This window comes from Theropithecus gelada, chromosome 1 (genome assembly GCF_003255815.1).
Source record: "Theropithecus gelada isolate Dixy chromosome 1, Tgel_1.0, whole genome shotgun sequence".
Classification (NCBI taxonomy): domain Eukaryota; kingdom Metazoa; phylum Chordata; class Mammalia; order Primates; family Cercopithecidae; genus Theropithecus; species Theropithecus gelada.
In genome coordinates, this window is record NC_037668.1 from 148,779,802 (window position 1) to 148,806,237 (window position 26,436).

General features: G+C 35.9%; 1 protein-coding gene across 11 annotated transcripts in view; it reads left to right on the top strand.

The window, feature by feature from the left end:
• ESRRG (estrogen related receptor gamma) overlaps positions 1-26,436 on the top strand; it is a 641,686-nt gene that overhangs the window by 270,553 nt on the left and 344,697 nt on the right. For 5 of the 11 annotated variants that reach the window (XM_025358687.1, XM_025358809.1, XM_025358716.1 and 2 more), the window contains exon 3: positions 5,862-5,979. The exons of the other annotated variants lie outside the window; for them this stretch is intronic. The gene's annotated coding sequence lies outside the window, so the exon portion shown is untranslated. The remainder of the gene's footprint in view (positions 1-5,861; positions 5,980-26,436) is intronic. 11 annotated transcript variants of the gene reach the window in all.

Sequence of the window (26,436 nt, forward strand, 5' to 3'; positions counted from 1 at the left end):
AAGAAAGATCTTCAGTTAAATTTCTACCTTAATAAAATAGAAAAAGAAGAGCAAAATAAACTGAAAGTAAGTAGAATGAAGAGTATAATCATAAATATATAAGCATAAATTAATAGTTTAAATCAGAAAGACAATAGATAAACTCAGTAAAAACAATAAGCAGGGTGTTAGAAATCAATACAGTCTTCTAGCAAGACTGACAAAGAAAAATTGAAATATAGAAATTGTCAATATCAGGAATAAATAGGGGATATCACTACAGATCCTATAACCATTAAAAGGATAAGATAATACAATGAAAAATTTGATGTAAAGGAATTTGGCAATGTAGATGGAATGAATATATTTTTTGAAAATCATGAAGTACTACCAAGATAACATAGGCTAACCAATACCTGTTAAAGAAATTGAATTATTGTTAAAAATCCTTTTGCCAAAGAAATCTCCAGACCCAGGTAGTTTCACTGGTGTGTTTTACCAAACAATTATTGAAGAAACAATGCCAATCCTAAAACATTTCCTTCAGAAAACAGGTGAAGAATGAACACTCCCCAGATCATTTTATGAGGCCAGAAGAGTAACCCTGGCCTCCAAAGAGGAACCTTTATACCAAAACCAGACAACAAAACCGAAGAGAGAGAGAAATAAAAAGCAATATGTCTCATGACCATAGATGCAAGCATTTTCAATAAAATACTAGCAAATCAAATGAAGTTGTAAAATGAATAACATGTAATAACAAAGTGGGGTTTATTTTGTAAACTAGGATTGCAAGGGTGGCTCAATATTAGATATCAATCAATGTAATCCTCCAGAAAAAAACAAAAACAAAAAAACACATTGACAGGTGACAGGTTTGTGTCAATTGATGCAGAAAAAAAGTTTGCCAAATTTTAACATCTATTCATGATAAAATTATCTGCAAAGTAGTCATAGAATGAAACTTCTTCATTTTGATAAAGTCCATTCACAAAATATCTACAGCTAATAGAGTTAATGGTGAAACACTAAATGCTTTCTCCCTGCGATCAGGAACAAAGCAAGGATGGTCTACCTACAAAACTTCTATTCAAAGTTGTACTAGAAGATTATTGGAAATAAATAAAACATAGGCGACTTGATTTTCTAGGTAGAAAATCCCAAGAAAATTACAAAAAACTCTTAGACATAATAAGTGAATTTAGCAACTTTTCAGGTTACATTAACATACAAAAATCATTGCATTTCTATATATTAGCAATGTACAATTGGAAAGTGCACTTTGAAAATTAAAAAAGTTATAATAGCTCCCGAAATGAAATATATAGATATAAATTTAATAAAATATTTCCAGGATCTATTGCTGAAAACTACAAATATGGATGCAATAAATCACAGAAGATCTAACCTAAATAAATTGAGACATACACTATGTTCATGAATCAGAAGATTTAACAAAATAAAGATGTCAATTCTCCCCAATTTGATCAATAGATTTAATGAAATTTCTATAAAATTCCAAGGAGGATGTTCTTGTGGACATAGACAAACTGATTCTAAAGTTTTTATGGAAAGGCAAAGGAACTAGCATAACCGAACTGATTTTGAAAAAGAATAAACTTAGAGGAATCATACTTTCTGATTTTAAGACTTACTATATAGCTACACTAATCAAGACCATGTGGTACTGAAATAGACAATTACCAATGAATCTCAATGAGAATCCAGAAATAAACTCACACAAATATGACCAATTATGTTTTTACAGTGGTACAAAAGCAATTTTGTCCTTTCAGCAAATGATGTTGGAACAACTGAACATCAATAGGGGGGAAAAAGTTAAACCTTCACCTAAACCTCACATCTTATACAAAAATTAACTCAAAACTTAAAAGTGAACCAAAATCTAGAAGTAAAACATAAAACTACAAAACGTTTAGAAGACAACGTAAGAGAAAATTATCATTATCTAGGGTTGGGCAAAAAATTCTTAAATATGACGCTAAAAATATAATCTATAAAACAAAAAAGTGATAAGTTGGTCTCCAACAACATTTAAAATGTTTGCACTCTCACTATTAAGAAAATGAAAGGACAATTCTCTTGCTGAGAGGAAATATTTGCAAAGCACATAGCAGACAAAGCTCTTATAACAAGAGTAAATAAGGAATTTGCAAGACTGGGTAGTAAGAAAACTAACAACCTAACTTTAAAATGTGCAAAAGACTTGAACAGACATTTTAAGAAAGGAAATATATGAAATGCATATAAACACATGAAAAAACATTCAACATCATTACTTATGTGGAAAATGCATATTAAAATATTGATGAAATTTTTTACGTATCACTAGAATGGCTAATTTTTTAAAGGGTGACAATACCAAGTGCTGAAGAGACTGTAGAGCAACTGAAACTTGTACACATTGCTGATAGAAATGCAAAATGAAACAGCCACTCTGGAAAAGAACTCAGCCCTTTTTAGACAAAGTTAAACATGACGTACTGTGGGATGCAGAAATCCCACTCCTGGATAGCTACATTTGAGAAATAGAAAATGTATGATCACATAAAAATCTGTATATAATTGTTTATAGCAGCGCTATTTGTAATTGTCCAAAACTGTAAATAATGTGAATGTCCTTCAAGGGTGAATGGATAGATAAACTGTGGTGCGTCCATACAATGAAACCCTACTCAGTGGTAGTAAAGAACAAACTATCTGCCTGGCGCGGTGGCACATGCCCGTAATCCCAGCACTTTGGGAGGCCAAGGGCGGGTGGCTCAACTGAGATCAGTAGATTGTGACCAGCTTGACTAACATGGTGAAACCCCATCTCTACTAAACACAAATAAATTAGCCGGGCATGGTGGCACATGCCTGTAATCCGAGCTACTTGGGAGGCTGAGACAGGAGAATCACTTGAACTCGGGAGGCGGAGGTTGCAGTGAGCCCAGATCATTCCATTGCACTCCAGCCTGGGTGACAGGAGCGAAACTCTGTCTCAAAAAAAAAAAAAAAAAAGAAAAGAAAAAAGAAAAAGAACAAAGTATCAATACATACAACAATTTGGACAAATCTTCATGCTGAGTGAGAGGCCAGTCTCAAAAGGTGACATACTGTGGTATCCCATTTTATGACATCCACAAAAAGATAAAATTGTACTGCTGGAGACAGATCAGTGGTTGCCAGGAGTGAGGGGGGACAGGCAATTTGCCTATAAAGGAATTGCTAGTAAGAGTTTTGTAGGTCAGGGAATTGTTTTGTACCCCAATTCTTGTGATATTTACATTAACCTATTCATGTGTCAAGATTCATAGGACTGTACACCAAAACATTATGCTGTATTATAATTTAGAAAACAAAATTTTTACACTGACAAGAAAAAATAACCTTAGCACCATGGAATTGCAGTCGAGTGGAGAAGAGGTTGGGAAGAGATGACGGTAGATAAAATAAATGTCTCAAAGAAACAGAATTGGACTTGGACTTACAAAGCATGCTAATAAGCGTGTTTAGAGTCTTTTTTTCTTACAAATTTAAGAATGATAGCTTATCAATTTTTCTGCAGTGAAATAGTTGCTTTCAAATTAACAGGAATTCACAAAGATATTTTATCTTAAGTAGTTAAATATCTCCTATGAAAATTTGTTTCAATATTCATTTACTTAGAGAAACCTTTCTTCATAAATATATGAAGAGAAATATCTGCCCAAACTTCAAAATTATTATAAACTTAAGATAATGACATTTGGATTGACTTTCTGGTTATTGCTGAGAATTTGGCTGTGTAAAAATGAAAGGTTAGAAAAATATTATCAAAGCAAAAGGAGAATTCTTTTGATAAATGATTTGAATTAAATTATGTCTCCCTCTCAGTTATTTTCTGTGCACACTTACAGTTTTTACAAGATGTTGGACAAGTGATTTTGTTCTATGCCTCAGTTTTCCTGTATGCATAATGCAGTGATAGTTATTCTTGAAGCTAATATACTTCCTGAGACCATGTCAGCATGCATGTTGCATACATACTGAAACAGAAGACTCAAAGGTCTTTGAAGAAGAGCACCAGGATCACAAAGTTTCATCGTTTTATTTTTTAAAACCGAATATATCTTTTCATCATTTCACAGTTTGAAGACTGATGAAGAAAATGTCAGAAACTTACAATTATGGAAATTAAAATATTTAAAGTTAAAAACTGTCTATGTAGCAGAAAATAAAGAAGAGAGATTAGTTTATGCTCTCTTTTTAAGTTTGAAAACCCACATCAAAAAATGAAAGAAAATCTAATCACAGATGCCAGAGTTTGAAGACTATAAGAAAAGCCGCGTGGAGGAAGAAATATGGACATACTTTAAGCTCTTTTAAAAGATACAGAGATTAGCCAGGTGTGGTGATGAGTACCTGTAGTCCCAGCTACCCGGGAGGCTAAGGTGAGAGGATCACCTAAGCCTAGGAGGTCAAGACTGCAATGAGCTGAGGCTGCACCATTGCACTCCTCAAAGAAAAAAAAAGAAAGAAAGATAAAGATGTCATGAGATATAGATATTTCTACCACATTGGGAGAGCTAGTATATATGATTTTAATATGGTTGTTTTAAGAAAGTAGATCTTCAGTAGAAACCAATGTGCATGCTTGCTGCTTTCCCCTAAAAAACACATATTTCAATATTGATAAGAACATATATAGTTAAATAACATTAAGAGCAATCTTTAAAATGTCATTGTATTGCTATAGTTGCACCATATAAAGGAGATGTACATATGTATCACATTGGATGTGAACACCTCAACTGTGGTCACTTACTACACTGTCCAATAAAATGTATGTATGTATGTACATGGCTTGTATGGAGAACTGTTTAATAAATATGTTGATTACTTGATAGCATGTTTTACAATATTACTTTTCATAAAAATGAGAGACATGATATTTGCTGCTGTTAAACAGCATGTTCACAATATTTGCATTTACTGAGCAAGAGCTAATGGTAACAGAATTTCTGTGTTAACACAAATATCTGGGCAGCTTATTTCAAGCACAGTTTATAATTATACATTCTAAAGATAAACTGAAGACTCTGCAAAATGTCATGTCTGCTTTTGGATGGCCTTTCCTTAAACATTTTTGTTGGCACTACTATAAAGCGTTAAGACTCTGGAACTTGTACAATATAGGAAAAAAGAACGTTATATTAGGTATGGTTATAAAAGATGCTAATATTATCCAATATAGGGACTCAGCACATAGAGAATGCAAAGAAAACCTTAGCTCTGATTTCTCAAAAGGAATGCTATTGTAAGAGACGTTTCTCGTGTCACGAGAGAAATTCAGTACTTTCCTTCTTAACATTATTAGTCAAGGGGTGAAAGTAAAATCTTGAAAATTAAATGATCCATTGGATTATATTTTTAATGTGCATTGGAATTTTGTATTGTTCTAAGTGCTAAACAAGTGTACCATGTTTGCTTTTTAAGTTTACTACTTTTCCCTCTTTTAATTGTAACAAAGTTTTCAAAGACAAAAAATGAACAAAGACCAGCAGTCCCAATTGTGCTATGAAGCAAGGTAGGAAGCTTGGCTAGTTTCCACTACAGCATACTTTGTAAATGTGTTCCTTAAACCCTTAAGGTAAGACTTAAAAAAAATAAAAAAAGGACAGTTGTCAAGGATGGTTGATTTTTAAGGCTTAACTACCTGAGCAATGTTCATTTAAAATAACATATGAGTCTCAATCCAAATGATCTAAGCTGAGCAAACGGCCGCTTTGTCCTTCCCTTCCAAAGGAAGTTCTCAGGTGCTACGAAATCTATGAGAGCGAAATTTCTTTGGTTAGTGCTCTTTATTCCTTTGTGATAATTTTTTTTTTTCTGCATAGCTTTAAAAAATTGAAGCCTATTGGAAACCTTCTTATAAGAAACCTTCCTAGTCAGAGAGTTCAACTTTTTTCTTTTCTTCATTCATGAAAATGCAGATCCACTGAGAAAGGGAATAAAGTAAAAGTGTCATTTTCCCTTGGGAATCAGGTTTTTCTGTCAGAGGAATAAAGGCCTTTCTTTCCAGGTCAATTCCTGCTGTGCTGAAGGCTGGGAATCATTATGCCCTTTGGGTGTGGGCCCCAGCTATGGGCCTCTGTGATGGTGGTAGAATCTGGAAGTCAGAAGCCCACATCCTAGATCAGCTGCTTTGCTGGGCTGACTTTCCTCAGTGTGATCCTGCATCCCAAAGTCCTGACTTCCCCAGAGAACTCGGGGTGTTCTCCCAACGTGCTGGGCTTCTGGCAAGAATCTCCTTAGGTGGGCAGCCCCAGATGCCTCCTTCTTAAGTTGATCTAAGTGACTCCACCCTGACTATCAACCCCCAAGTGTGAAAGGTCACAGTTACTCCTGAGAGAAACACCGAGTTGTTCCTAACTCTGCTTTCTTAGAACACGTTTGCTTCTGGTTGAAATGAACATTTTCAGTAAAGTTTTTTTGTTTTTTTGTTTTTTTTTTTTCTGTATCGTTTTTGTTTTTATTTTCTTAAATCTCTGTTTTGGGTGAAGCATTACCACAGAAGTCTAGTGTCATTCAAAAGTACAATTGGAAGCTTTGAATGTAACCCTCATCCAATAGCAGGCATTTAAAAAATCACTCTCATAAATGTTTTAAATGTGTTCCAAACAGCACTGACCTCCTCAATAGATAATTTTGTTAAAGGACTGGGCTTTGGCTGTTTTTTTTTGTTTTGTTTTGTTTTGTTTTTTTCTGACTTGTTGATTTAGAGACCAGCTGCCTCATAGGAAATTGTGATCAAAAGCTATAAAAGCAGACCATAAATATGTCAAACGCATGAGTAGGAATTGGGAAACTTGATTTGTCCTGTGATTCAATCTGGGTTAAAGATTGGTGCCACTTGAAATTACTATCCTTAGGGAAGTCATTAACAACCCCCCAAATGTTTGTATGTGCCTGTATGCAAGTGTATGTTATATATTTACAATTTCATCCCATGTTCTGTCTCTCCAGTTTTATGATTCTAGATTTGGTGACCTCTGACTCCTCCTTCTCTATTCCTAACACTGTGTAACTCAGAGAGGATCAGGGAAGCTAGGATGTCCCAAATGCAATTTCATTACATTAAAGAGAATACATTATTTAAGAAGTAGAAAAAATGGGATGAGTGTGATAAAATGATTTAGTGCAGGATGGCGGATGCAGTAGAGACAAGGAGCACAGACGACGAGCTTCCTGTGCAGCAGGGTGAGCGTGAAGTGTGCCCAGGAAAGTTCTGCAAATAAGTACTGTCTAGCCCGGGCTTAAAAGGCAGATTAGAATTAGCCAGATGAAAGTGAGCAGGTAGGACAAAAAGTGTCGCAGAGGGAATAGCAAAGAACAAAGCCTATGACTCCCGAGAAAGAAAAACTACTTTTATTTATTTTAAACCTACAATAATAACTGTTTCTCAAAAGGGTATAGGAGACAAATAATTGAAATATGGCAGAAAGTGGGAATAAAAGGTTTGGCTAATTGGACTATACCCTCCCCCTCTTCTTAACTTATTCACTGGTCTGATATTTAATTGCTCTCTAAGAGGATATTGACTGACTCTAAATCAGTGAATTCTGCAACTAGGTAGTATGAGATCTACTTGAAAAATGTGGAATTTTCAGTAGGAACATAGTAAAATTTTGAAGGAAAGAAATTCTGAGAATAAAATAAGATTTTATTCACTTGAATTCTATTTCATGGTGAGCTTAAGGAAAAGAGAAAGCTTTTCAAAAAATGCTATAATTTCTCTCTTTTCTAAATTGGCCCTTTATTCTATATTGTCCTATTCTCATATATATCAATGATTCTAAAAGTGTGGTCCTGGGACCAGCACCATCACCTTTCACAGAGAGCCTGTTAGAAATGCAAATCCTTAAGCCCCATCCCAGGCCCACTGAATCAGAAACTCTGGGCATTGGGCGCACCAATCTATGTTTTTCCACTCCCTCCAGGTGATTCTCATGGGTATCAAAGTTTGAGAATCACTGATCTCTACTTTTCATGTATTTTGTACAAAACACTTTATATTATCTTCTTATTCATTACATTAATTTTGTAGGCATGTTTTCTCTCAATAATTAACTTTTAAATTCCTTATGGACAGTAATCCTATCTTTGTTTGTACCAGCTCTATGAGATATAACTGAAATACCATAATCTACATATTACAGTATACAGTTGGATCCATCTTGACATACATATACATCCATGAAACCCATACCTTAAATCAACATAATAAACAGGGATCTCATCCCAAAAGTTTTCTTTTATAATCCTTTTCTCTGACCCCTTTACTGACCTACTTCCCCCATCTCAAGGGTAATCACTTATCTGCTTTTTGCCTGTATGGATAAGTCTGCATTTTGTGGAGTTTCATGTAAGTGAAATCCTACCATATGTATTCTTTTTTATCTGGTTTATCTCAATCAGCATAATTATGTTAACATATATCTCTGTTGTTGAATCAATAGTTAGTTCCTTTTTATTACTGAAGTACCATCAAATTGTATAAGCTACAATGTATTTATTCAGTTACTGTCAGTGGATTTTTGTGTTATTTTAACCTGGTCTTTGGGGGAGATCACAAGGTCAGAAGTTTGAGACCTGGCCTGGCCAACATGGTGAAACCCCATCTCTACTAAAAATACAAAAATTAGCTGGGCGTAGTGGCGTGCACTTGTAATCCCAGCTACTCAGGAGGCTGAGGCAGGAGAATCACTTGAACCCAGGAGACGGAGGTCGCAGTGAGCCAAGATCACGCCACTGCACTCCAGCCGGGGCAACAGAGCAAGACTCCATCTAAAAAAAAAAAAAAAAATGAAGCTGTCACAAGTTTTGCATGGACATAGACTTTCATTGCTCTTTGGTAAAACCTGAGAGCAGATCATATATTAAGCGTATGTTTAACTTTTCAGAAAACTGTCAAGCTGTTTGTATTCCAAAGTAGGATCACTTTACACTCTCAGTAGCAGTGTATGAGAATTACACTTGCTCCAAATCCTTAGTTTGATCAGACTTTTCAACTTTATTCATTCTAATAGATATGTAGTAGTATGTTGTAGTTTTAATTTGCATTCCCCTAATGACTAATGATGTTGAGCATCTTTTCATGTGCTCATTTCTCATTCGTATATCTTCTTTGTTGAAGTTTCTGTTCTAATCTTCTGCGTACTTTTGTTTTAGGTTTTTTGTTTTCTTCTTATTGAGTTTTGATAATTCCTTCTATGTTCTAGATATAAACCCTTTATATGATTTTATGATTTGCAATATATTCTGCTAGTGTTGGCTTGTCTTTTCATTCTCACAACAGTGTCTTTTAAAGAGTATACATTTTTAATTTTTATGCAGTCTATTAATTTGATATTTTATGGGTTATGCTTTTCATATTGTACCTAAAAGAAAAAAATTTTGACTAACCCAGGTTACAAGGGTTTTTCTCATGTGTTTTTATTTTTGTGGGGAACATGTAGTTGAGTTTTGCTTTTTTGTCCAATCTAACAATCTCTACTTTTTAATTATTTTTTGCTTTTAGTACTTTTAATTGACATATAATAATTATACATATGAGATGCAGTGTGATATTTTGATACATATATACAATGTGTAATGATCAATGTAAGGATAATTAGCATATTCACCACTTCAAACATTTAGCATGTATTTGTATTGGAAACATTCAAAATTGTCTCTTTTAGCTATTTAAAAATATACAATAAATTATTGTGAATTATACCCTGTAATTCTATAGACTATTACTTTTTAATTAGAATATTTAGACCACTTATATTTAATGTGTTTATTGATATGGTTAGGTTTAAATCTAGCATTTTTCTATTTATTTTTTATTTATTTCATCTTTTTTGTTTTATTTCTCTTCATATTTTTACCTTCTTTTGGATTAATTGAATAAATTGTATGATTCCATTTTATGAATTCAGTTGGCTTATTAGCTATAACTCTTTGCTTTATTATTTTAGGATTTATAGTATACATGTTTTACTTATCACAGACAACATTCAACTCCACCTCTTCATTTATCATTTGAGATTTACAGTAATATATTTCCATGTTTCTTCCCTCGACCTCTGTGCTATTCTTTTCACGTTTTGCTCTTACATTTATTATAAACCCCACACTACATTGTTATTGTGATTTTTGTTTAAATAGTACATTGTTAAAGAGATATACTACTAATAATAACAAATAAATTAACCCACGTAGTTACCATTTCTGGTGTTCTTCATTCTTTTCTGTAACTTCATATATCCATCTGTTATCATTTTCTTTCTGTCACAAGGACTTCCTTGAACATTTTTGTAGTGCAGTTATGCTTGTGATGAATTATTTTCAGCCTTTGTATATATGTAAAAATATATTTTGTTGTTTTTGTTTTCAAAAACTATATTTCAAATTCTCAGTTGACAGTTTTTTCTTTCTTTGAGTATATTGTTCCAATATATTGTCTTCTTGCTTTCACTCTTTCCAATGAGAAGTATCTATTTTATTTACCTTCAGGTCTCCACATAGTGTCTTCTGTCTCTGGCTACTTTTGAGTTTTTATACTTTACCAGTGATTCTGAACAACTAGGTTATGATATGCCCTGGTGTCATTTTCTTTATGTTTCTTATTTGGGGATTTGCAGAGCTTCACTAATCTGTAGGCTTATAAATCTCCCTTGCCTCCAATTTGGGGACATATAAAATATAGTTATAATAATTGTTTTAATGTCTTTGTCTGCTATTTTTTTCTTTCCTTCCCTCCCTCCCTCCCTCCCTCCCCCTCTCTCTCTTTCTTTCTTTCTTTCTTTCTTTCTTTCTTTCTTTCTTTCTTTCTTTTGACAGAGTCTCGCTCTGTCACTCAGGCTGGAGTACAGTGGCGAGATCTTGCCTCACTGCAACTCTGCTTCCCAGATTTAAGCAATTCTTCTGTCTCAGCCTCATGAATAGCCGGGATTACAAGCATGTGCCACCATGCCCAGCTAAGTTTTTGTATTTTTAGTGGAGACGGGGTTTCACCCTGTTGACCAGGCTGGTCTCGAACTCCTGGCCTCAAGTGATCTGTCCACCTTGGCCTGCTAAAATGTTGGGATTACAGGCATGAGTCACTGCACCTGGCCTTTGTCTGCTATATCTAACATGTAGGTCGCTTTGGGGTCTGTTTCAATTGATTGGTTTTTTCCTTCTCACTTTTGGATTATATGTGCCTGCTTCTTTTGAGTGACAGGTAACTTTTGATCGGATGCCAGACGTTGAGAATTCTATCTTCTCATATGTTGGATATTTTGTATTTCTGTTAATATCCTTAGCTTTTTCTGGAATGCAGTTATTTGGAAGTAGTTTCATCCTTTAGATTCTTACTTTTAAGATTTGTTAGGTAGATGGGAACAGGGCTCAGTCTACAGCTAATTATTTACCATTTTTGAGTAAAGACCTGTCTGTGTACCCCACCTACTGTATCATGAATCATGAGGTTTCCCAATCTGGGTGATGAGAGCAAGCACTATTCCTAGTCTTATGTAAGCACTGTGCACTAGTACCTCTAAACTTTTTAATGATTCCTTTTCCAGACTTCAGTAGTTTCCTTGCATGCATGCGCTGTTTAATATTCAGTTGAACACTTGAAAAGGACTATCTGCAAATCTCCAGAGTTCTCTATCTTTGCAGCAACGTCTTCTCTACTACTCTATTCTACTCTTGCCTTGATTTTCTGAGCCTCTTAGATGTGTCTCCTGAATGGAAGGAGTCTGTTGGCCTCTGCCTAACTTCACCTTTTTGCATTTGGCCTGGAGCCTCTCTCAAGGGAGTGAGCTGAGATGATCATAAGTCTTACCTTATTTGTTTCTAATCTCTTAGAGATCACTATATCTCTTTACCTCATTCTAGGCTCTTACACATTGTTCTGGGTATTTTGTTTGTGTTTTTATTATTTTAAATGAGAGGGTTAGTCTGGTCTTTGTTGCTTTATCTTGGTTAAATGCGGAAGCTACTGATCCTATTTGATGCTTATTTTACATAGTAGAGTTTCTTACACAGCGCTGGAAGATAAAGTAATAATACACATTCACATTTATTGAGTATTTTTCTAAACATTATACATGGACTTACTTGATTGTCACAACAACGTCTGTATTTTACAGATGCAAAACTGAGGAATTAATGGCTGGTCCAAAGGTCCATGCCAACTAGGGTCAGAGCCATATATCAGTACAGGTTGCCTGAACTCATCTCTTAACCTTGCTTCACAGAACTGCTCTCTTTTACAAGATGCCACCATGGAAAGTCACCTTAAGAATGGGTCACAGCTGGGGACATTTATTGAGTGTCTTCTATGTGATCAGTACTGTGATTCAAATCTCAACTCTGCCACTTAGGCCAATCACCAAATCTTCCTGGGCCTCAGTTTACTCATTTGTAATCAGAGAATGATCATCCCTGCCAAGAGAGTTCTTGTGAGAATGCAATAAAAAGGCAAATGTGAAGAAGCTAGGATAGTGTCTGGCCCCTTTACCAAAAGCTTGCTGAGTAAATATGTTAGGTCTGGCCATGCCCAGCATTTGAGAGTCACTCACTACTAATCAGAAAATAAAGCTTTCAGTGCAACTCTAATGAGGTCACACAACAACTTTATTTAATTAATTATTTTATTTTATTTTTGAGATGGAGTTTCACTCTTGCTACCCAGGCTGGAGTGGAATGACGCGATCTCGGCTCACTGCAACCTCGGCTTCCTGGGTTCAAGTGATTCTTCTGCCTCAGCCTCCCAAGTAGCTGGGATTACCGGCACCTGTCACCACATATGGCTAATTTTTTGTATTCTTTTAGTAGAGATGCGGTTTCACCTTGTTGGCCAGGATAGTCTCGAACTCCTAACCTCAGGCAATTCACCTGCCTTGGCCTCCCAAAGTGCTGGGATTACAGGCGTGAGCCACCATGCCCAGCCTTAATTATTTATTTTAATTACAATGTATTATGATTTAATTTTCAGAGAGTTTTCATATCCATCTTCTCATTTCATCTTTACAATTGTACTTGAAAAAGGAGCTATTTTTCTCCTTATAAATGAAGAAACTGACACTCAGAGAGTTTACAAGATTTGGTTGAGACCCAAGATTCACAGGTTTCAGGGCCAAGGTTGCAACTCAGACTTTCTGACTTATTTTAGTTCTCCTTATACCATGGGGGAAACGTCAGTCAAAATTTGAAAATTTTTTTAAGAAAGTTAGTGAACTTTTATGTGGGTATATTTATATTCTGTATGTTATAATTAAAGCTCAAATAAAGGGTATTTTTCCAGTAAATGGGTATGTTGTATTTGGTGAATGAATCCTTATATTGCTAAGAATGAAGGGACTTTTTTTTTTTCTTACTCTGGATTTGTGGAAAATTAGCATCTGGACTACACTTAGTTTTCAAAATGCCCTGTGACTCTCTGGCATGGTCCCCAGAGAAGATGAGATACACAGAGTTGTAGAATTTGATTTTTCTTTCTCTTTCTAGACTTTTATATTGTGTGCATTTTTAAAGAATACTTTTAATGTCTATTTTTAAATATGATACTATGTGGATGATATTGGTACATTTCGTTTTATGTGTCCAGAATTTAAACCTGCAGGCAATAGGAGTGTTGAAGTGAAATTGGCCCTAGACAGTTAATAAATTCTAAGCAGAGATGCATAAATCAGCAAAGGGTATTTTTTAAAGTTTTTTTTTTCCCCCCAAAAGGTGGTTAAGGGAGAATAGGAAAGAAATGTCTTCAGAGAATTGTTTCCTATCAGTTCAGAAAATAGAGAAAAGCATTGAGCAATGCCCAGTGCTGGTTAGCAGATTGTCATTTTTAGGTTTGATGTTCCAGGGTTTAATTGTCTTTCATGTGAACAATAGCAGACACTCTCTGGTGTGCTATGCTAGCATGATAAAAGGGGGTCGTTCTTGCATAGCAATGCCTTTTTTTATTATTAGCGTAAAAAATTAGCAAGCTGGAAGTCGTTAGAAGGAGTTCCACTGGCATTAATTGTAATGCAGCCTGAATTTGTTTGCAGACCAGTGCAGCAAGACAATAGCAAGGAGAAAAAAAAGAGCAATATTAATAGCCTTCTACTTATTGTATCATTTTAGTGGGCCTTAATAAGGTGTCTGCTGTCAACTGGAATTTATTTTTTAAAAAAAGACATAGTAATTGATGTATTGCAGTAAGTATGGATGAGGGCTCAACTTGATTAATGTATGAGTTGGCTTTTTAAGGCATTTTAAAAAGGCTTCTTAACTGGGTCTTAAGAGACTGGCACAAGCCCACTGTAAACTACCTCTTTGCAGTTGGAAAATAGCCTGACAGCTGCTGATGTCTCTTGTGGGGTTTTCTCTTTTTTCCTCTTCCTGATCAGAGAAAACTGAAGTAATATACTCTTCGTCAATAATTGCAGTGCTTAAAAATCTTATAAAGGGATTTTGACTCTTCTCTCCAGAGATAACTTTCCAAAGGTTAAATTAGTTTTACTTGTGTGTGCTTCAAATATCACCACTTTCAATAAGGAGTGGATTTGGTTTTTAAATAAGCTGCTATTTTGTGGGTTGCTTGAACCCAGACACTTTGACAGAAATTGTTTTGATGTCAGAGATGGACTTGTTCCAAAAGCAATTTCAGGTCAAGATGAATTTCTTCACTCTCAAATCGCTTCTGTTCGTTCCAAGGGGAGTGTGTGTGTGTGTGTGTGTGTGTGTGTGTGTGTGTGTGTGATGAAGAGAGAAGCAGAGACAGACATATTGATTAAGCAACTGGTAATAACTATATGGAAATGTAAAGAGCATGCTTTCCAGGAAATTTTCCTTTACATCAGTTTGAGATCCATTCATCTGTTTTTCTTGATATTGAACACACTGTGTATCGACTCTATTCTATATTTTCTTTTCATAGAAAGTTTTTTTTTTTTTTTTTTTCCATAAGAAACAAAGCAAGTGAGTTACAATTCCAGGGAAGACCAGGGAAAAAAAGGAGAAAATCGAATCCTTTGCCTCTTTGGTATCCATAGGTGTCAACACAATGCCCCAGGTAGTAGGTCACCTCTTTTGATGATAACAAAAAGAAGACATTTGAAGAATTCCAAGCTGGCTGAAACTATCAGACTATCACTGTGCAGCACTGGAGGAAGCACCTCATCGTTATTCAGCACAACTGCCTTCACTCGAATTGAGATAAAGTCCATAAACATGAGAGAAAGAAATGAGAATGGAAAGAGTGGGAGGGAAAACACTCTGCATAGTCCTTTGCACAACTGCATTTTCAAGTGGGGAACTGTCACTAGGCGTGTTGTGCAGATGCAGCAGCTGCAGGATCTTTGCAGCTGCATTTATCTGGTTGGTTCACAGGTGTTTTGCCTTGCTGGGGAGCAGGGGAGGGGGCAGGCAGAGACACCTAATTGGGTGGATTAAGTGCAGATGTGTCCCAGAGAGGACTCTTCCTTCCACGTGCCACAGACTCAGACTTATTGGACCTTGGCAGACTCATTGCGGCCTTGGCAGTATCATCTTTACATTAAATTCAAAAAGCATTTTGTTTTGCATTTTAGCTGGCCTCAGGTTCTACCTTACCTTTTGAATTTGTACAGGTTTTTTAATCCGCCAGAGTTGGACTTTTATTATCTGTAAAATGGAGAAATAATATACCCACAGAGATTTTTTTTCTAACAATTAAATGAGATAATTCACAGAAAGCTCTTTTCCCAGTGATTGGCACCAAAGAAGCATTCAAGTCAGCTACAGTAACAGCAGCAACAACTTTGAAGAGAGAGCTACTGTTTATTGTTTCTTAGATGCAGTTGCCAGGAACATGGCTTTGTACCTAAGCCCTGTTATTGTTCAAGCCAGCTTTTACATGTTTTTGTTTCAGAGTATTGAATCCAAGTGTCATATCAGTGGCCCATAGGTCCTAAATAATTTTGAAAAAAAAAAAGCATTACCCTTTCCTCTTCAGGGTGAGAATATATATGGGACAAATTTTTCCAAAATGGAGCGTGACATTGACCCATAGAGCTTAAAGCCAAACCAGACAGACTCTCCAGCAAGGAGCTTTCTGTTGGTCCACGGGCATTTGCAGAGGACCCAGCACTTCTAGAGGATTGTTCAGTGAGACCAAAAGTTGAGCAGCCAAACATGAGCAAAAACTCTATGCTTTATGAGCATCTTATAAACCAATATTTTATTCAAAAGTCAGTGAAACTTAACATGTAAAGTGCTTGCTTACCTCAGCTCAATTTTGTCAAAAATTTTTTTTGCTTGCCTTCCAGGAGTTTATAATTTCACTGTAGAAATAAAACACACAAGATACATTAAATTGTCAAAATGTGTACTAAACAATGAAATGCGTAACAGAGAAAGTGAGTTACCTTTTGCAATTATATCAGAGCTCTGGTATCCATCAGCCAAGACTACTGTACAGCCGTAAGTAGTTACCTCAGGCTCCGTATAGATATGATCATTTCTCCTGCCCTGAGAAGTGAAAGTGGAAAGGGTGAGTGCTCTTAGTCTGGGCAGTTAATTAACTTGCATTTCCACAAAATTTATCAGTTCCTGTTGATCCTCAGGCTTGTGTACACATTTGTCTACCTACCTGGTATTTGTTGGATGCTTCAAGGCGTGTAAAAATGGATAAGACAACTCCCTGATCTTCAAGAGTATTACTGTCTAGTTAGAACTACATCTAGGCAGTTTTTTCCTTTTTTTTTTTTTTTTGATGGACTCTCATTCTGTCCCCAGGCTGGAGTGCAATGGTGCGATCTCGACTCACTGCAACTTCCGCCTCTGGGGTTCAAGGGATTCTCCTGCCTCAGCCTCCCGAGTAGCTGGGATTATAGGCACACGCCACCACACCCAGCTAATTTTTGTATTTTTAGTAGAGACAGGGTTTTATCATGTTGGCCAGGATGGTCTCCATCTCTTGACCTCATGATCCACCTGCCTCGGCCTCCCAAAGTGCTGGGATTACAGGCATGAGCCCCCGCCCCCGGCCACATCTAGGGAGCTTTTGTGGCAGCTGCAGAAGCAGCCAGCTGAGCCTAACTCCCAGCTGATTCACAAGGTAATTGATGGCATTGCGTCTGGGCTCATGCTCTATGTCAGGATTAGCACAGTGTTTCAGTTTCAAAGGAAGGCACACATTTTCTGAAAGGTATAAACAGACTTTTAAAAACCTATAAATGGTGAGAAGTGTATGTCCAATGAAAAGATAGAAAAGCAATTGAATCAGTTGAATCATTTCACCAAGAAATTATCATGAAGTGCTTGAAATGCAGGAAAGATGAAATAAAACAGATGAAAGCTAGAAACAGCACTCAAAGCAACTCGCTGTGGAAGTTTGCAGAAATGAATGCTTTATTGGTGCTTGGGGGATAAGGAATGGCATCTTGGAGGACCAGTGAGTTTACCCGGTCTTTGGAAGAGAGGTAACATGTGATGGGTGGGTACAGAGTGTGGGAGAAAGGGGTCTTAGTGAGTCTGTATGTTGCGGGAGCATTGAGGGTTCTCGGGCTGCATGCATAAAGACAAGGAAGCATGTGAAAGAACAGAAAAATGGAGGAGCTAGAGTGAAGGTGTGTGTAGAAACTGAGTGTAATTGCTAAATAGAACACTGAATTGAAGACAAAATAGGAAAGATCTCAAATGTTACATAAAGGAGTTTGGACTTTATGATTTCTCATGTTAGAATGTGTGCCATTGAACTTTTTTGAAAGTCGGACATGGCATGATCCACGCTGGATATTTCGGAGCGAACCGGCAGCATGTGAAAGGTAGGTTGATAAAGGCATAGGATCTACTCTGAAAGTGAAGCCTCAATCAGAAGGACTTGTCATTTTTCTTTGCTACCAGTCAGCCAGTTGGTCTATATACACTGCTCTACAGTATGTACAAAAGAGGTTTGGTTATTTCTACCATTAACTTGATTCAGTCCTTTAGCATAATGCATACCTGTCACAGTATAAACATTTTTGATGTGTGTTTATGTCCTTGACTAAGATGTACAGTACTACAAAGTTTGGGAACTCTTTGCAAAGGACAGGGGTTCTAATAGGCTGAGATGCAGGCTAGAAGCACTTTTATAAAATCTCCCAATAAGTAGGTAGTACCTGGTGCATATTAGGTTTCCTGGGACCTAGAAAAGTAAGTGAGGCCATGGTCAGAGTGACTCAAATGTGTTTCAAGAGAGTCAAACAATTAAATCTTAATGCAGAAAGAGCCCTGGTGGGAAGTAAGAAGATAAGGTAGGATGAGTCCTATCTCTAGAACTAAATGCCTGGACTTTGGATTAGATTCTCTGACATTTAGGACTTCAATACCTTAATCTGAAAAATCAGATTATTCAACTTTTTTTTTGCTCAGAACTTCTATGCTTTTTGAGCATCCTATAAATCGAATTTTATTCAAAATTCAGTGAAACTTAACATATAAGTGTTGCTTACCTCTGATCAATTTTGTCTTATATTAAACAAGACGGTATGAACAATTTTTTTTTCTTGCCTTTCAGGAGTTTACAATTTCATTGTAGAAATAAAACACAAGATATGCTAAATTGCTAAAATGTGTACTAAATAGTAAAATGCTTAACAGATAAGTGAGCTATTTTTTTTTTTTGCAATTATATCAGAACTCTTTGATCTTGTTTATGTCTTCAGTTGCTAATTTGTGTACCACGGTTTCTACTCCAAAGAATTTCTTATACAATGTCCTGCCTACCTTGGTTGTGTTCACCATCTTGATTAACTAATAGTGGTTTTTCACTAATATTATTGTAAGAAAGTGCCAGGAACCCAGAGTATATCAGTACTGCCTATGAAGAAGCCAGCCTTTACCACTAATCTCTTTAAAGGTGGTGACGATGAATTTCAGGAGTGAAGGACTTGGACAAAATAATACTTTTAAAGGGGTATTTCTTAAGTCTCAAATAAACGAAGCATAAACAACCCTTTTGGGAAACTCTTTTTTTCTTTGCTTTAAATTTTTATTCATCTATCCGACAAACTTCTCAACAACAATAGGTTGCATGTCATTCTTTCTCAGATTGCTTTTCTTTCTTACTGTCCCTTCTAAGGGCTCTCTGTCAAAGTTTTGAATTCTCTTCTTTGGACCAATCCATTGGTGATTTTTTTTTGTATTTTATTATTTTGTAAAGTTGATATCAGTGTGGCCCTACTTGAGTGACTTTTCTACTCTTCCTAAATACCAGTTTCCTAATATTTGTTTGATGGATCTTGTTTATTTGTATAATGTTCACGAAAATAAAAGGATCTTCAGCAAGGTCAATGAGAGATGTACATTTCTGCAAATTAGCAGCCAACAGCAGTGTCTTAGTTCAGCCTGCTGTAACGAAGCACCATAGACTGTGTGGCTTATAAACAACAGAAATTTAATTTCTCACAGTTCTGGGACTGAAAGTCTGAGATCAAGCTGTCAGCATGATCAGATTCTGGTAAGGGCCTTCATCCAATTTGTAGACTGTCAACTTCTCCCTGTATCCTCATACAATGGAAAGAGGGCAAGAGCGCTCTCTGGCCTCTTTATAAAGGCACTAATCTCATCCATGAGGGCTCCACTCTGATGACCTAATTACCACCCAAAGGCCTCACCTGCCAATACTATTACATGGTGAGAAGTGGAGAGGATTTCAACTCGTGAATTTTGGAGGAATGCACACATTTAGTCCGTAACAAGTAGTTCTCTCCTAAACTAGTGTTTTCAAAACTAACTTTGATGCCAAAACAAGAAAAGCAGCAAATGCATCTTGTTGGTTTCAGGTTGACTGACTCAAAGCACACAGCTTTTAGTAATGAGTGGGCACTCTGAGAAGTGTAGTTATTCTTTCTTTACAAAAAATTATCTTTCTAATTAGTCATAGATCTTTAACCTTTCTTCCAGTCCTGCCGGGATTCTAAGGGTTCAGAAAAACATACCTACATCATGATATCTGATAGATAGTATAGAATGTATTCAATAAAAACAAAATATCATGTTGGCGGAGTAAGTGTTATACATACTAGATAAGGAGACTACACATCTAAACACATGCATGTAAACCATACCTGTTTTAGTGCTTAGACACACATTTCTAGAGGGCCGTATCTTCCAGAAAGATAAAACATTTATCAGCACTTTACATGATAGCTTTGATAAAATATTGTGATATTATCTAAGCACATCTCTTTCTTAACTAAGCAATATTTCCATAGATCTTTTGTCTCATTCATTCTTGGTAAATGATTCATCAATAGATTCAATGAAAAATATGAAACTTATGATCAATATCATCAATCTTATTCCCATTTTGTAAAACAGCATGGTATTTATTACAGATCACAGGAAGAGTTTAATTCCTAGGGGAAATGATATATATCTTTTCATATTAAACTCTGCTACATATTAAACTCTACTACCTTTAATTTTGCATATATTGAAATGTCATCAAGAAATGCACCTTTGATTATTGGAATAAAGGAGATAGGAGTACAGTGTATTATGTAATTACTAGGCTAAGCATATACATTATATATTTCACTGTATCTTATTTTTAGCCTGTTTTCAGACATGGTGCAATTTCTACATAAGGTTTTGGTTTAAAACTACCTATGGAGAGTTGGGTAGTGACTACATCTTTTCAACAATGCAAGTGTTAATAAAGTTAATGCCACTCACACCAAAAATAATATGTTTGTACTAAGAGTTCTTAAACTAACTAATGGATTGATGTTTTCTTCTGGAGAAGAGAAAAGGTAATAGGTAGCATTTATTAGAAAGTATATTAATATTGACAACATTGGTAAAAAGCAAAAATTCAACTGTCATTTAACAAATACTTTCACCATTCACATCTTTTGAAGAAATAAAATTCAAAAGGAGTGATTTTAAAGAAAATATTTATTTGGATGATGCTGATGGTTTGGATATCTGCATTTTAAATTGTGTATATATTTCTATTTGAAGTCTCAGTAAAAATATTTAGCTAATTATAGACATAATAAATGTTCTATAAAACTGGTAAGAGAAATAAATCTTATCTTGCAGAAGGATATAAAGTGCATTACACCTTTCAGAGTCTCCATTTATTTAGAATGAAAATTTAAAGTACAATTAGAAATATTTATAATAAATCATTCACCAAAACAAGAGAGTTCATAAACTTCTTTCTGCTGCAGAAGATACCTTCCATGTGAATAGTTGAAAGAGTCATGTCCTGTTTTTAACCCAAGACATGGTCTGGGAAAAGTGTAATATAGATGGCTCAATATTACTGTTGTTTGTATAAGCTACTTCAAAGGAAGCTGGATTCAAAGGAATCCAGAAAAACCGCTATTGGGAAGATACTGAAATTTCTACTGAAGTAGTTGACATTTCTCAATATTTGAGGAGCATGGGCCTTTTTATTTTCTTATTAATCTGTTTCCTAAATAATCTGAATCAAAGAAAGTTTTTCAGCCTGATTGTTCCAAATAGCCAATGCTGAAATGAAGTAGAACAAATCCTTTTGATCTCTTGGTAGTAAACTCTTTGCAGATAATACCTAACAAGGGCATTTCTGTTCGTTTGCTATCAAATTTAATAGAAACAAGTGGAATTTGAGTTCAGCAAAAGATAAATAAATAAATAAAAGCCTTGCATAGCTTTTTGAATGCATACCTTTAAATGTCAAGAGATAATGACTTGTGTAGCATTGTTATATAATGTATTTCTTGTCTTCTGTTGGGTTCATGTGACGAATTCCAGTTGATAAGCCCCAGACTCTGGAGTCAGTTGTCTGGCTAGTTATTAAGATTAAGATAAGTACTAAGAACGAAAGATACAGTGCATTGTACTACCTTTATGGGTTTGGGCCACCTAGGATTCTGAGTGTAAACAATGAATTAGTTCACCCTGACTCCTTTTCAAACCTGAAGTGAACAGTGTAAATATTGGTAAAGAATGATTAGAGATTATTTTTTAATGGAAAATATATTTTAATTACCAAAAATTCTAAAATATGTAAAATTGTGTCAATAAGTTTATAGAAAAGAGATTTATTGTCTCATTTTTCTTTTTATATTGGTATTCAGAAATAAGAAGATAATTATTTAATGGGTCATAGGTAGTTCATATCAGAAAGGCATTTTGTCCTCATAAAATACGCCAGGAGGAAAAAATACAAGATATTTAAGTGCAGTTAAGGGACTTTCAGAGGAAGGACAATATTAGTAAAACATATATATCTAATGCATATTCAACACTAGTATTACCTATTAAATGTTTCTCAGTGATTCTTCAACGAGTGAAAAAAGTGCAGGTACTCTTCTTTAAAGCTGATAGAATGTTCCAGAGGCACACCAAATGGAGACAAATATTTTCTGAAGTGCAGTCAATTATTCACACTAAATATAGTAAATATGAGCTTTGCTGCAAATTGGTAGGCAACATTTCCAGCACAGCAAAGTTTAACTGTCTATGAGATCGCTGGAGGAGTGATAGAAAGGGGTAATTTAGCAAGCATACCATAGCAACATGCTGCGCAATGTAGAGCGCTGGGTAGCTATTAATTTTTGTTAATGAATTTAAAACTAGATGTATGGAAATGGCTATATGAAATGTATACACTGCTAAACAGTTAACTAGTCCTTAGGGCTTAAGTTTAATTATCTCTGTGTAAATCATTTTGAGCAGGGCAACCTAATGAGTCAAAAAAAAAAAAAGCCAAGAAATTCATATCTAGCTTTGTGATGATTGCTGAACACAACAAGTCAGACATTCTAAACTTCAGATAGAGAAAAATTTACGTGTCCATGTAGGGCTCAGTCTTTCTGGTGTCTCTTCTCGGGGCTGCGTTGCTTTCTTTATTCCAGAAGCACACTTGACAGAGGAGATGGCCAAGTGCAGTGTGTACTTTTACATGTCTTTCTGCCTTTGGGTTGCCATTCTAGGTCCTTCTCAACCAGGATGATTTCACCCCCCACCATTACCCCCGGGGACATTTGCCAATGTCTGGAGTCATTTTTGGTTGTCACTAAGTGGGTAGCAAAAACCATGGATGCTGCTATACATCCTACAATGCACAGGACAGCCTCCCACAACAAAGAATTATCTCCTTCTAAATGTTTATAATCCTGAGGTCAAGAAATGCTGTCCTATACCAACATCTTGGAACAGCATTTGTTTATGATTAAAAAACATTAGCCACAGGAGACAAGAATGGAGTGTCCCTCTTCTGCTCCCTGAACATATTATTGTGCATTACAGAATTAGAGGGCATGGCCACCACCACTGTGTTTCTTGCCACCCAGATGCCCGATGTCTGTATTTGGGCAAGGACCCCTCAGCTCAGCAGTCATGATGCTTTGATAATAGGCCGTGAATGAAGAGCAGGTTCACCCAGGGTTTAATATCCATTCATATCGTAGTAGAATCACAGACCTGGACACGCCCAGCTTAGAGAGAGATGAGATGATTAAGAATCATGAAAACTGCTCTGCCGACACAGGAGCCTGGACTAAAATGACTCATGGGATTCATCCCAGCTCCCATCATCTCTGGTTGGTTGCCGGGAAAGGATGTGTTTGTGTAGTTAAAAAGAAAACATGACAGAATACAAAAAAAAAAAAAAAAAAAAAAGTTCATACTCCCCTGAAGAAAATCATTTTGGGAATTAAAATTTATCCCCTTCTTTTCTACTCCAGTTAAATCATGGTACCTTTTGAACTCTCTTGAGAATGTATTTAAATTCTTTGTCTGTTGAGAATAAAGATAGCAGATAGGCTCTCTGCCCCATGCAGTTTATTAAGTAAAACTAAAATTGCAACATAATGCCATGTTAGAGCAGATTTATAATGTAAATACTAAACATTACTTGAAAATTTTAGCTAGGGGTCATTTATACCCTCACACATCTTCAAACTTTAATAATATAGAGCCCTAGTAGCAGAAATTGTGCATGGCAGACCTTGATGTACTGTAACTGGTACTGTCAACTCTCCTTTGTGGCCTAAGCAGTAATCATAATACATGATTAACAAGCCTCTTATCTTACTCATTTTAAACTAAAAGAGTAGTCGTCACCCTGCTGGTGACTGCCATTGAATTATTTACCTGAAGGAATGTTGAGTTATCAAAGCCCTGAGAATTCAAGAAATTGTCTTTTCTTAGTTTAGTGACTGCACTGTTGCAGTACTCCCAGATAGTTATACACATATAACTATCTTTAAGGAGAACTACATAAGGGGAGTGTCTAATAAAACAGAAGATCCAGGTTCAGCTTTATCTGGGCCTCAGTTGCCCTCTCTTTTGAGGAATGTTAATTGGGTCAGGATTCCTCTAAGTTAACTAAATTAGTGACTTTGTTATTGTGAAAACTCAAGCGTGCAACCATATTTAAGATGAATAATAGGTATTTCAATATCTGTTACAAATGTTCACCCCTTTGGCTCAGTGATTCCACTTTTATGCATTTTGAGAAAGCAGTCAGAGATCTAGACCAGGGGTTGGGTTGGCAAACTGTTGCCCTCAGGCCAAATTCTGTCCAGTGTCTGTTTTTGTGAATAAAATTTTATTGGAACATAGTCACAGCCATTTATCTACTCATTGTCTCTGGCTACAGCAGAAATGTGTAGTTGAAACAGAGACCATATGGCTCATAAAGCCTAAAATATTGACTATCTGGACCTCTACAGAAAAGTTTGCCAACTCCTCTAGACAAAGACATATGTTTATTGTTTCCTTGTTTATAAGTAAAAATTTTAAAATAACCTAGTAATTTCTTATAGGGCATTGTTAACTAAATGGCAATGAATCCCTAGAGTGAAATATGCTCACCTGTCTAAAATTGTGATCAAGAATACATAAAATCGTGGATATATTTTCACAATACATTAACTGGGGGAAAACTAAATATAGAGTACGATATTGACCATGTAAAGATGTCCAAAGAGAAGAGACCAAAAAGAAACAAACTACAAAGTTGTTATTTAGGGATTTTAGGATTATGGGTTCTTTAAATTTTGTTCTTTTTACGTGATCTAAATTTGCTACTGTGTTTTTGGAAAATTACTTTTACTATCAGGAATGAAAATGGTTAAGTGGTTATTGTGACAAAGGAAAGAAAGACAAGAGACACTGGGAACCTTCTGTAGATGGTTTCCTTCTTGGCACAATAGAAACACAGCTTTCTTTCCCTTCCTCTCAGAGAGGAGTGGAGTGGAGACATCCTGAGTGGAGGGTGTATCACTCTTCCAGGAAAGTGGGGTCCTGTTCATTATTAGTGCCAGCTGATGTTTTTTAAGTCCAGAGGTTTGCCAGGTTAGCTTAAGCCTAAGAGTGGTGACTTGGGAGAATATGATGCCTGAATCTGGATGTTCTGGAAGAAAGACAAGGATAGGATGAGTCAGAAAGTTCCAGAGTAGGAGTGTTTTCAGGGGAGGGGAAAACTGAGTCAGGTACTGTCATGAAGGCCACTGGATGCTTCAGAGTAGAGGGGATAAAACAGTATAGTTTACAAGCCAGGAAAGGGCACAGAACAGGAGAGATGGGGGCACAGCTTGACAGGCAACACCTATTTTCCAATTTTGTCCAGAGGCAGCTTTTCTCTAAGTCAGACTTTTCTTCACAGCTCTTCTGTGCCTCTTTACCAAAGCCAACGATAACTACTGTGACCAGCTTTGTTTTTCTATAGTAGGTGGAATAAATTGTACCCTATCAATGTTATCAGTATACCAGCTGAAGAAAATTTGTATCATCTACAACCCTACTTTGATAAAAGCTCTTGCACATTTGACTCCCTCTGGTTGAATTAATTGCATACACATTTGACAAATATTTATGGTACTCCTTCTACATGCCAAGTGCTGTTCTTAACACTAAAGACACCAAATTGAACAAGACAGAAAAACATTTTCCCACCCTCATGAACTTTAAGTAATAGGATAAAGAAATAGACATTAAACGTATGCAAACATACAAACATACGTACCTACATTGATACTTCAGATGTTGGCAAAAGACAGTAAGGCAATAAAACAAGGTAATAAGGGAGAGGATAGGGAAAGTGCTACTTTAGATAAGGGTCATCTGGGGTCCTTCGTGAGAAAATATTGGATCTGAGACCAGAATAATGAGGCAGAATTAGCCATGCAAAAACTCAGTTCAATCCAACTAAACAAATATTTGAATTGTGCCAGGTACTATTCTCGTTACCTGTGTTCTACTAGTGAATGAAACAAAGTTCCTACTTGTACAGTCATTGTTTCTGAGTGTGTGTGGTGCATATATTACTAATTTGCATGCATGTGCGCACACCACACACACACACATGCACAGATGCTATGAAGAAACATGAGGTAGGGGAAGAAAGAGTGTACGACTTAAGAACAATGGGGACACATCAGTATTATTTTATAGAGGAGTCAAGGAACTCTATAAATTCATATT